Source organism: Sciurus carolinensis, chromosome 5, assembly GCF_902686445.1.
Source record: "Sciurus carolinensis chromosome 5, mSciCar1.2, whole genome shotgun sequence".
Taxonomy (NCBI): Eukaryota; Metazoa; Chordata; class Mammalia; order Rodentia; family Sciuridae; genus Sciurus; species Sciurus carolinensis.
In genome coordinates, this window is record NC_062217.1 from 153,618,589 (window position 1) to 153,631,229 (window position 12,641).

Genomic DNA, 12,641 nt, shown 5'->3' on the forward strand with positions numbered 1-12,641 from the left:
AACTCTCTTTAAAATCGTTTGTTCATTTTTAGAGGTGTCAAAATAGGACCTAAACAAAAATTGTCACCCAGAATTTCAGCATTCATTCACTTATTCACATATTTACTTAATATATATGTATTGTGTGCATGCTGTAATCTTGTTTTCTGCCCATATCCCTCAACCATCTCCTTTATTGGACTCTCACTAAGCCAATATTTCCCTGCCTTAATCAGTATAGAGCCAGGAACCGAGCAATTTAGGACCGTTTCCATACCCAGAGTCCACTAAAATATGCAAGACTGGACAATCCTAGGCCTGTACCTTTAAAAAAAAAAAAAAAAAAAAAAAAGACTTTTGCCCACACTTTCCTGTCACTCCTGCCTCCTGACCAATCCTTGTGCTTCCCCCGCAGCCCAGTGTGACATGGCGTGGGTGGTCCCTCCTTTTGGGAATCGTGAGTAATCAACCATCTTTTCAGTATCAGTTGCCTTTGGATCTATTGTCCTCACCATATCTGAATAATAATTAAACCAATGCTTTAAACAATGGTTATGCTCTACATACTTTTATACATGCTAGAGATTCAACAGGGATTAAGGTAGATGTGGGGGTAATTCTGCTGGAACTTCTGGACGGAATCAAGAACTTTTTCTACATCAGGAATAGAGAGCCTGATGCAAGTACTTAAAGACCTCTTTCTGTATATTCTGCACACTTGTCCTTATTTGAGTTTAGGTATGGAGCAATGAAAAGATCATGAGATTCAGAATCAGATCTCACTAAGATGATTATGTCCTGTAGGATCCGGAAAGGTTATCCAAGCTTCTACTTGTACATATTTGGTTGTCCTCATAACATTTCCGAAACCTGAAGAACTACATTCATAAGAACTGTTTTATTTGGTTTGGTCTCTGGTACTGGGGATTGAACCCAGCAGTATTTTATAATTGAATGACATCCCCAGTCCTATTTATATATTTATTTATTTATATTTTGAGGCAGGTTTTCACTGAGTTGTTGAGGCTGGCCTTACACTTTCAATCCTCCAGTCTCAGCCTCTAGAGCTGCTGGGTTTGCAAACATGTATCACTGCACCAGACTAAGTTGTAGTAGTTTAAAAGACATGCTACAAGGAAAGATGAATGTTCCTGAAGCATCTGTTCTTATACACTCCTACAGGACTCACTGGGTCTGATAAGCCCATTGAGTGTTGTGCAAATCAAAATCCAAGGCTTCACACATATATTTCACATACACATGCACACACAGACACACACACACACCCACATACACTCAGGACCAGACAACCATAGAGACTTGAGAGGCTTGTTTCTTACGCATTAGAATTCCCACATTGGGAAATTTATAGTGGTTGAAAAGAATATACATGGTACTGGGAGTAGAGCTGAATTGTAGAGCACTTTCCTGGCATGTGTGAGGCCCTGGGTTCAATCCCCAGCACCACACACACACACACACACACACACACATATACATAGTGTGTGTGTACATATATATATGCATGTGGGTATGTGTGTACACGTAATTTTTCCAAGTTGCAGGTGAATTCCTGAACCTTTGATGAGTATTGAGCCCTATATATATTTGACATGTTTTTCCCTATGTATACACACCTATGATAAAATTAAATTGATAAGTTAGATAGTATATACAAGCACACACAAACACTCATGCAAGCACTCAATTTTCTTTGGAAAGTTTGTGACAAAAGTTACATGCATAAAAATGCATAGTATTATGAATTTCCCTTGTCTCTAAGAAGTGGAAGACCTTTCTGCATCTATCAGTTTATAAAATGCAAACACCTAACCTCTACCAAAATATCAGTTTACATAATGCAAGCATCTCACCTCTACCTAAACATTATAAGCAAACATACACCCCAGGGAAATCATTAAAAATCAATGACCCAGAATTACAGTGGCATATATTTTTAAAAGCTTTGTTTATCTCTCCTCATTAAAAATACCTTTACACACTGCAATAATCCTCATGGTGTGAATTAATAACTGTATTTTTTTTTTTTTTTGCGTTTCATTGTTGTGCTTGTTTTACTCATGGTTCACTGGTTTCTTGGCCTGTTTTGTGTACGGTGCTATTTACAGAGTCACTGGATTATTATCTGCCTTGTAAAGTGACAGGGAAAAATCTGGGGCTTCTAGGAGCAGCGGGGAGATTGTTTGCCTGGACGAAATACACTTTTTATTTAAAAGAGATATTCAGACAGTATAAAAATCAGGGTTATAAAGTGACAAGGGAAAATGGCCAGAAGAGCAGAAGACAAAGCACACTTTTCTCCAAGTAGAACTTGTGGTAAACAGAGATCACTTCATCAGCACCACTTCTTCAATTCTCCAGGGAGAAGGAGGATGCGCAGCAACACCTGTGCTCCCTCATTCACAGGGAATGTGCTCTAGGACCCCCCCAGTGGATGCCTGGACCCTGAGACAGTGCTGAACCCTATTTATACCACTTGTTTTCCCTGTACATACACACCTATGATAAACTGGTTTCAAAGTTAGACACAGTGTGAGATTTGCTCCAACCACAGATATTAACAACTGCCACCTGCAATTTTTTTTCTTTCCTTATTAAATTGAGAACTTTCACCTTTTTATTTAAAGGAAGCAAGTTATGGATTTCTCTTGGCATATGTGAATTGGTGGCATCTTATTCTTGCACTTTGGGGATACTATTAAACGAAGTAAGGGTTACTTGAGCTCAAACACTGCAGTGCTTTGACAGTTGATTGAATAATTGAACTATTGACTAATGGAAGGGTAGCACATACAGTGTGGATCTGCTGGACACAGATGATTCACATCCTGGAGTGGATGGAACAGGACAGAGAGAGATCTCATCATGTTACTTAGAATGGGGCACAATTTAAAACTTATGAATTGTTTATTTCTGGAATTTTCTATGTGATATCTTCAAACCACAGTTGATTATGGCTTACTGAAACTACAGAAAATAAAATCTCAGATTAGGGAAAACTACTGTATGCAGAATGGCAATGGAAGGGGAAGGGACCGGACATCAAGACCCACAAGGTAGACTGGATCCCTATCTAGCATTGCCATGGTACCACCATTGGCAAACAAGACGTTTCTCTGTTTCCTCCTGCATAAAGTGCAGATAGTAACCACTGCTGGGATGTGCAGTTATTATAGTTAAGTGAAAATCAGAGGAATGTGAAAAAACTTGCATAATACTAGGGACTTGAGAAATCCCCCTTGTTCTAAATGACAAGAGGCTTGGAACAGCAACTGCATTTCAAAGGATTCCTGGCTTTATAAATCAGTACTGTCATTAAGTCTATAAAATGAGTAAGTCTTGTGGTGGCTTTTCAGGCTTGTCTCCATTTTAAGAAGGTTTTTTTAGTTGAAAAGTTGAGTTTAAAAATACATAATGCATAAGAAGGAAACTTATGGACAGATCTTTCTGGAAGGCAAAAATTGTATATTTGAGTTTGTGTAGCTTTGAATATTGAGGAGATTTTTAGTTAGGTCATGGGGAGACCATCCTAAGATAAAAATAAGAAAAGTAACTGAAAAATTCCGAAGTTGTTCCATTTGACTTTTGAGTTCTGAAAAAACATGAAGAATGCCTTTTCCTTTTCTTTTGGTTCTGCTACAATTGGCTATGTAATGGTCTTACCATCAGCTCAGATCCTGCTGTGTTTGAAAGCTCTTTCTTTCTGTGAGGACAACACTCTGGGATATGCATAAAAGCTTTGGAGGATAATTTTGTAAGCACTTTTGATTTTGTCTAAGATAGGTCACTTGAAACTCTTACTAGCACAGGATTTTCTTAGCCACTAGAAATGTGGAGCTTCACTGAATTCTAAATTCAAAGTTATACCAAGGTAAAAAGACTAACATTTTCAAATGTAGTATTACCCATGTAATAAATTCCCAGAGATTATATATCAGCTCACACACACACACACACACACACACACACACACACACACACACTCATTCTCCCTTCCTCTATCTCTCTCCCTCTCCCTCCCTCTCTCTCTCTCTCTCTCTCTCTCTCTCTCTCTCTCTGAGAGAAAGTGTGTCTATATACATAATGAATAACATAATTTTCTTTGAAACACAAAGTTCAAGTCAGGTATTTCCTCACTAAAATCCGTAATGGTGAAGAGAGTCATGTATTGACTGGAGTACAGAAAATGACAGTTCAGGATTGTGGGAATCAGTCAAGTTCTAAAACAACAGCAACAGCAAAACCAACAAACAAACAAACAAAAAAGCATCTGTGTTCAGTTCTTTACCTTCACATTCAAAATGTGAGAGACCCAAATCCCTTGAGCTTCCTGAGCTTGTTTTAGATTACCTTTCTTCCAGTTGGGGAAAGATGTCAAACAGCAAATGCGTTGTTAGTTAAAAATACCATGCAGCCAGTTTCTAAGTTCTGATTCAAAGTAATGCTCCTGACCTGCTTCATATAAAATTCTAGTCTTTGCATTAATGGCTACAAAATATATACCCTGCCAACTTGCAAGATTCTGGCTCTAACGTAAAGGGTCTCTTTTTTCCTAAAAGAGGATGAAGACAAAGGGATTGTCATAGAACCAGCTAAGCCCCCAGGTTCCCTGATGTTTAAAAGATGAACCTAACATCTTAATGCATTCTCAAGGATATGCCTGATTTACGAAGCCTAATGTGCACTTAAGACATATCTGATTTACAAAGCTTTCTTGATTAGAGGGGAGTCTTCCCCTGGTCCATTATGATTGATTTGTAAAACTCAGATTACCCGCTAAAGACAACCTTTCTACTGAAAAATGGGATTGCATAGTACTTATACCTCCAGTGTCACAAAAAAATTTGTTTCTTTGTCTTGTCCCTCACCAAATATGTGCCCTTGGGCACGTCCTTAAATCCTCTAAGTCTCAGTTTTCTCACTTGTAATATGGGGAAAGCAATCATAAATACCTGATAAGAATACTGTCAGGATTAAGTGACATATTGTTTCTACGGTTCCCTTACAGAGTTCTGAAACATATTACCAGCTCAATAAATAATAGCTGCGGCTGCACCAATTTGCAACTCCACCAGCAATGTACAAGTGTGCCTTCTTCCCCACATCTATGCCAACACCTATTATTGTTTGTGTTCTTGATAATAGTTATTCTAATTGGAGTAAGATGAAATCTTAGAGTTGTTTTAATTTGCATTTCTCTAAATACTAGAGATATTGAACACTTTTTCATATATTTGTTAATTGCCTGTATATCTTTTTCTATAAAGTGTCTGTCCAGTTCCTTGGCCCATTTATTGATTGGGTTCTTTGTATTTTTGGCATAAAGTTTTGTAAGTTCTTTATAAGTTTTAGAGATTAGTCCTCTATCTAAAGATGTGTGGAAAAGATTTTCTCCCACTCTGTAGGCGCTCTTTTTACATTATTAATTGTATCCTTTGCTGAGCAACAGCTTTTTAGTTTGAATCCATCCCATTTATCAATTCTTCCTTTGATTTCTTGTGTTTTGGTAGTCTTGTTAAGGAAGTCTGGTCCTAAGGTGGAGTTGCAAATTGGTGCACTCTGGAAAGCAGTGTGGAGATTCCTCAGAAAACTTGGAATGGACCCACCTTTTGACTCAGTTATCCCACTCCTTGGTTTATAGACAAAGGACTTAAAATCAGCATACTCCAGTGACACAGTCACATCGATGTTCATAGCAGCTCAATGCACAATAGCTAGATTGTGGAACCAACCTAGATGCCCTTCAATAGATGAATGGATAAAGAAACCATGGTATATATACACAATGAAATATTACTTAGTCATAAAGAAGAGTAAAATTATGGTACTTGCAGGTAAATGGATGGGACTGGAGAATATCATGCTAAGTGAAAGAAGTCAATCCAAAAAAGCCAAAGGCCAAATGTTTTCCCTGATAGGATAGTTGATACATAATGGAAGTGGGGGGGATAAGAGAAGAATGGAGGAACTTGAGGTTAGGTAGATGGAAAAGAAAGCAGGAAGAGAATGGGGGTATGAAAGATGGTGAAATAAGAAAGACATCATTACCCTATGCATATGTATGATTACATGATTGGTGTGAATCTACATCATGCACAACCATAGAAATGAAAATTTGTATCCCATTTGTGTACAGTGAATTAAAAGCTGTGCTTTTACTGTTATTAATCTATTAATGTATATGCACTCACACAGCAACCAAAGGCCCAATTTGAAAAAAGAACTGAAGATAGCCTTCCAAACTCAAACTCAATTTTCTATGTCCTGGATCATTATTTCACATTTCAATGTATCAATTTCTCTTTCTCTCCTTCTCTCTCTCTCTCTCTCTCTCTCCCAACCCCCAATATTGCTTCTCAATCCTATTTTCTTCTTTTATCTCTCTTAATCTTGTTCTATTTCTTTACCCATAATTATTTCTCTGTAATTTTAATAGTTACCTCTGCTTTGAGTTCAATGCTTTACATGTGTGATTTCTATGCCTTAGAAATAAGACAAGTGTATGTATTATTAATTATTGTTACTAATTTTCAAATGAGTAAATTAGGTCAAAACTCCCACAGAGTTTGGTATTTGCATGTTAAAGCCAGGATTTGAAAACTAGTCCATCTAACTAGAAAACTGGATATTTTTTCAATGCATCACTATTTTACTTAGCTATTTCTGCATCAAAATACAGCTAAACTCAATAGCACTTGGAACTTTTGTTCAGTTGACGGGCTTTTCTGGTATAGACTGGGATCCCTCAGGCATTTGCCATTAGCTGTATTGGGTAAGGTGACTGTTGGTCTCTGCTGGGCTCTCGCTTATATTTTTTAGTTGGCTTATTGTGGCCTGCTCTGGAAGGCCTTAACTGGGACAACTCTGCCACCTTCCACAACATCTTTCACACTCCCCGCAAGAAGGCCCATCTTGCTCACATGGTGGTGGTAGTTTGGGAGATGAGAGGATAGCCTACAAGGCCTATGGAGCTCCGGGTTCATTACTGGCTCCCTATATGTCTGCTGTCTTGTGCTGGCCAAAGCAACCACAAAGCCCACAGTCAAGATGAGAGGAGTGATGAAGTTCACATGGCAAAGTGCGTGGGCCTAGGGAAGGGTGGAGGAATGAGAACGTTTCCCAATCAATTTCCACAGCAGCAGTTTTGTCTCTTTTCTTTGCCCCCCTGCACTTTGAATGTCTGGCTTCTGCTCATTTCTCTCAAAGTTTGAAAAGCTTGAAAGGGTATCAAAGTGTCAGAGCAAGGAATTGCAACTGGTTCTAAGCAGAGCAGAAAATTAATGGCAAAATTTCTCATTAAGAATGAGTGCAGTTGAGTGTCTATAATAGTTGCATTGCAATAATAGTAAAAAAAAAAATCTTCAGAATTATTTCCCTACCATCTGTCTTTATTTTGCTAACCTACTCTACTGACATCCCCAGGAAAGCCATGCATGAGGTAGCAACATGAAAAAAAAAAAATCCACACAATAATTTGCAAACACACATTTCTATTTTTTATGGCCAAAAGTGGAATACAGTTTGGGCTGCATAGCCCTATGGCAACAGAATGCAAAGCCATAGCAGGCATCCACTTCCAAATTTATCTTTGCCTAGAGCCCCATCTGATTTATTTTTAAGTATATTTCACCAAGATGCCCAAAGTCAAAATGTTATTTACAGTGTGGAGTTAGAAGTGTTAATATACTGCAGCTATTTCTCCAGGAAGAAGGGAGCCCAGAAGTCCATTCTCATGAAAATAGGAAAATACTTATTTACTTATTTGCAAACTTCCCCATTCTAGAAAAGGGTTTAATGTAACCTACACAACGGGCTGCACATTAAGCCACGTGTGTTGGGAAATGGAAAATCAATCCTTTCGTAACACTCCTGCTTTGATTGATTGAGCAGCATCTGTATGTTTCAGGAGAAGAAGGAGAAAGATCCAGCAGGTATTGATTCCAAAGTCATTAACGTCCATGTTCAGTGATAACAAACCAGCTTTTTGTTTCCATTCCACATTTGTTTGAATTAACTGGAGAGTATAAGGATGCAAAACACCGTGGTTGTCTCTGTAGGGAATCTTCCCCTGGACCATTGCATCTGCTCTTCCAAGAATCAATTTTTTTTCTCTCTGAATTTCCCTAGGACACATATACAGATCCAAACCTGGCCAACAACATTCTCCTCCTGATTGTCAAGTGGTTACAGTTCCTTGCTAAAGGAATTTTATTTGTGTCAGAGGCAACTCTGAAATTTCAAAAGCCTTACTCCAAACACCAGTTTCTAAATCCTTCATTTTCATAGGAATTCAATCAGTGTTTAATTCCAGCAGATACTTGCTATAAGTTTCATTGCACACAAAGAGGTGCCTATGATAAGTATTTTTTAAAACTTTTCTTTCTAGGAAATTTGCATGTGGAGGGAAAAAATGGGGATAGTTTTCCTTACAGGCTTCATTCTGACATGCAAGAAGGAACCAGTGGTTACTGTGAGCACAATATATGTTTGATGAATCCCACGATGCACCAGATACCTTCCTAGGTACTTCTGATCATGTTAAGATGTAAAATTAGATACTGTTCCTAATCTCAAAGAGTTTGCAGAGTAAGAAGACACCAAGGCAAGACATAGTGTGGTAAGTATCCCTAGAGAAACATTGAAATGGGATTAAGCTCAGAAGTGGAAAATTTGCTTCTGATTAGGAAGAACCAAGAAAGACTCCACAGGAGAGGTGATATTGGGGCTGGGCCACCTCTGGGGGTTTTGCTGTCAGTATTGCTTGGGTGGTACAGTTGTTTTCTTTTCATATTTTGCTGTGACTCTTTCTTTCCAAAGTTAACCTGTCAACGTGTACTGTGGATACTCTCACTGTCTCCCTTGGGTCTTCCCTGGACTGTCCACTCTCACTGGGTTCCTTCTCTTTATCCCAGAAAGCCTCAGCGGAAATGTAACCAAGTTTTGCCTCTTGTAAAACCAATGAGGCTTATAGCGAAGAGTGTGAAATAAAATTTCTTCTCACTGGGTTCCTTCTTCTTCCTTCATTCGGTTGCAGCTTTCATCTCTCCTTTCCTGTCCTCAAGATTCCAGTTAGAGAGCGTTCTGTAGACTTCTCCTCTCTACTGTGGACCAGTGTAAATTATTCTGTTGTAGAAAGCACTGTTTAACATGGGTATTTGGGGGTTCCAGTAGTCAGCTTTCCCTGAGTTATGTTAATAGTCTCTGATTCCCAAGTAAAGCAAGAGAATTAGAAAAATGGAATATAGCCATATACCCATAGTAATTTTTTTTCTTTTTTTTCTTTTTTTTTTATTGTAAACAAATGGGATACATGTTTCTCTGTTTGTACATGGCATAAAGGCATACCATTTGTATAATCATAAATTTACATAGGGTAATGCTGTTTGATTCATTCTGTTATTTTTTCCCTTTCCCCCACCCCTCCCACCCCTCTTTTCCCTCTATACAGTCCTTCCTTCCTCCATTCTTGCCCCCCTCGCTAACCCTAACTTTAACCCTAACACTAACTCCTCCCACCCCCCATTATGTGTCATTATCCACTTATTAGCGATATCATTCTTCCTTTGGTTTTTTGAGATTGGCTTATCTCATTAGCATGATATTCTCCAATTTCATCCATTCTCCAATTTCATCCATAGTAATTTTTATCTCTAGAAAGGTGATAGAAATGTTGAAGTCTATCCCTCTACTTCTCTCCTTAATCCTCAAACACTTTGTGGAACACAGATGTTCCTGCCACCGTAGATTAGGAGCAAAACCTCCCTGTACCTGCACAACCACTGAGTAAGCCACATCACATCAGAGTAACCAAGAAGTTCCTAACTGGCATCTTTAATAGAGGACCAAAAGCAGAGTGGGTTGTCTAGAGACAGGTTATTGAGTGCTTACAAATGCTGATGTATGCTAACAGAGGGTTTTAACAAACTATAGTTTCATTTCATAATTTTTCAACCCACCTTCACTGGATGCGTGTTATGTGGCAGATGTTATGCTGAAAAATGAGGTATGCAAAAACAACTCAGGAAACCTGCCCTGGAAGCATTCAAGCTTGGTGGCTGCATAAACTTGTGAAAATAATTGTGGAAAGTGTTAAGAATATAGACAGGTGGAAGTTTTTGTTTAATCACACAGGAGGAGGAACGCAATTCTGCTTTGAGAATGAAAAGAAAGATGCAATGGTGATTGACTTCTTTGAGAAAAATATAGGAGTCTGATGATAACAGTCAGAGAAGCGCAATGAGAAGAGAGATGTACAATAGCAAAGCATGTCCATGGAAACACAGGTCCTATGCTATGGCCAGTGACAGGGCTGATACAGAGTGTATAATTATGAACACAAAACTAGAAGAGTCTGGGGCCAGATTTTGATATGGGTTATTGAATGTATATTAAGAACCATAGAAATTGAATTAAAAGCTGGGGACACCAAGGCTGAATGGTTTGTAGATGATAAAAGACATTTATCAATGTCCACCTTGGAAAAAGAGCTGATAGAGGAGCTTCAGAGAGGTAGGATGGAACTGCAAACAGCAGTTCCATGGATTTCAAGAGTGAAAAGAATTTGATGAAGCAAAATAAAGACAGATGGTAGGGAAATGATTGTGGCAGAGAGAGCAATAGTATGTGGATTAAAAATACATAACCTGGATTTCATACCTTGAAGTCAATCACTAGACTCTGGGTCGGCTGTGAAGGCAGATGCCAGGTTGAAGCGTGTTAAGGAGAAGAATGAGAACTCTGCTCTCACACTCATGCAGGGATGTGAGCTCCCCCAGGGCGGTGGAACCTCCATCTTCTAGATCTAACCCTGTAGACCTGTGAATTCAGTCAGAATCTACAGAAAAGTCAGAGCATAGGAGAACCAACAGGAGATACCAGAGGGGCAAGGTCCTGAAATGGTGCACATTCTGTCACTTAGATTCCACCAGCCAGAAGCCAGTTGACTGACTTTCTCTAACTGCCAGAGTAACTGGAAATTTTATCTAGCAGCATGTAATAGGAAAAAGAAGAAATAGGAATAGAAGTCATGAATGCAAAGCAGTGTCTGTCATTGATTTTTCTCCCTATCCTTTTATAGAATTAGAGAAAATAAAAAAAATAAAATAATTTTAAGCAAAAGGGACATTGAGCAAGGATTTTTCAGCAGTTGCATACTTCTTCTTCTCTCGTTCAGTTTATCTCGTGGGATAGACACAGAAAACCTTTCTTCTTAGAAACAACAGAAAACCAGCCACAAATTTTTTGATCCTATTTGCTTTCCAGTTTGAGGGAAAATCTTTACAAGTAGCTGTCAGCATTCTCGGGCCCCACACATGGTATGGGATTTGGATGAGGTTAAAAGTAGAGAGAAACAAAACATAAAACTATGAAGGATGATTATTGAGGGACTTTCTGGCCAGGGAAAAAGGTGCAAACATGACCAAATATTAGGGTTCTTCAGATACCAGTTGAGTTATTCAGACACCGGCTGGAAATCTCATTTGAATGACAGACAAGCATCTGACAGTGTTGGTAGTGAAAGGTAGAGAGTGCAACTGCCCCTCTGGATATAATTATGGCCAACAAAGCAGAATGCGCTGGTGTTCTACAGGGCACAAGAACCAAGGGAAAGTGGCCATGGCAATGAAGATTCTATCATAGGCAGCAGGAGAATGAATAGCAGATTTTAGGAAATTCATGAGAAGAAGGAAGGATTTTGTAACCAGTGCCTATGCGAGGATCTGACATAGATGGCACAGAAGATTAAAAAGTTATTTGACTATAGAATTTATTACAAGGATTGCAGAGGAGAAAGAACAGAAAGAATCAGTTAAGGAAACCAATGTCACATCTTGGGTCACTCTTAGCAAGCATATGATTTAGAAGAAACTGCAGAATCTAATAAGAGGTATGAATCTGAGTGTCAGAGAGCCAAGTGGGATGCTGAAAGATGAAATTAACTGAGACTTTTGAAGCAAGCAGTGCAACTAATTTAAAAGAGGGAACTGAGGACGCAGCTGTTGGGGTAGTCAGCAGTGTATTTACCTGTAACAGAGAAGAGAGGAAACTGCAAATTCCCACTTGTCAGTCTTTTCCAAATATTTTTACTCCAACTCAGAAAATCTGGACCAAGCATTTCTTCTCATTATCAATGAAACAAATGTAGAAGCGGACTTACCATTTTTTATTTCAGTCACAGCAAATGATGTGGTGCTGATAGTCCCAGATACAATTAATTGAAGGAAGTGGAGAAAAGTCAATAGGGGTCTTCCTGTTGAAATCATCAGTACTCACTGAGGAATTTTAGAGTCTGGAAAGGAAACCCTAAAACTGAAAGGAGAAAAGCATAAAATGATGCTCATTTTTAAAGGGGCAGAAAAATTGATTGTGAGGAAGAAATATTCATCTGTCGGTTTGCTAACACTCTCCTGCCAAACTAGAACACATAAACAGATGTTTATACACATTTGTAGAAGTAAGCCACATCCATTTCAATATAACATAAGTATATGCAATGTAATATGTGCCAAACTATCTTCATTTCAGTTAAGTAATATTGATAATTATTATGGCTGTATGAATGCACCATCTTGAAGCCTAATATGCAAACAGAATTCAAGGGGCAATACTCACACATGTGGAAAATGTGTTTTATTTTTTAC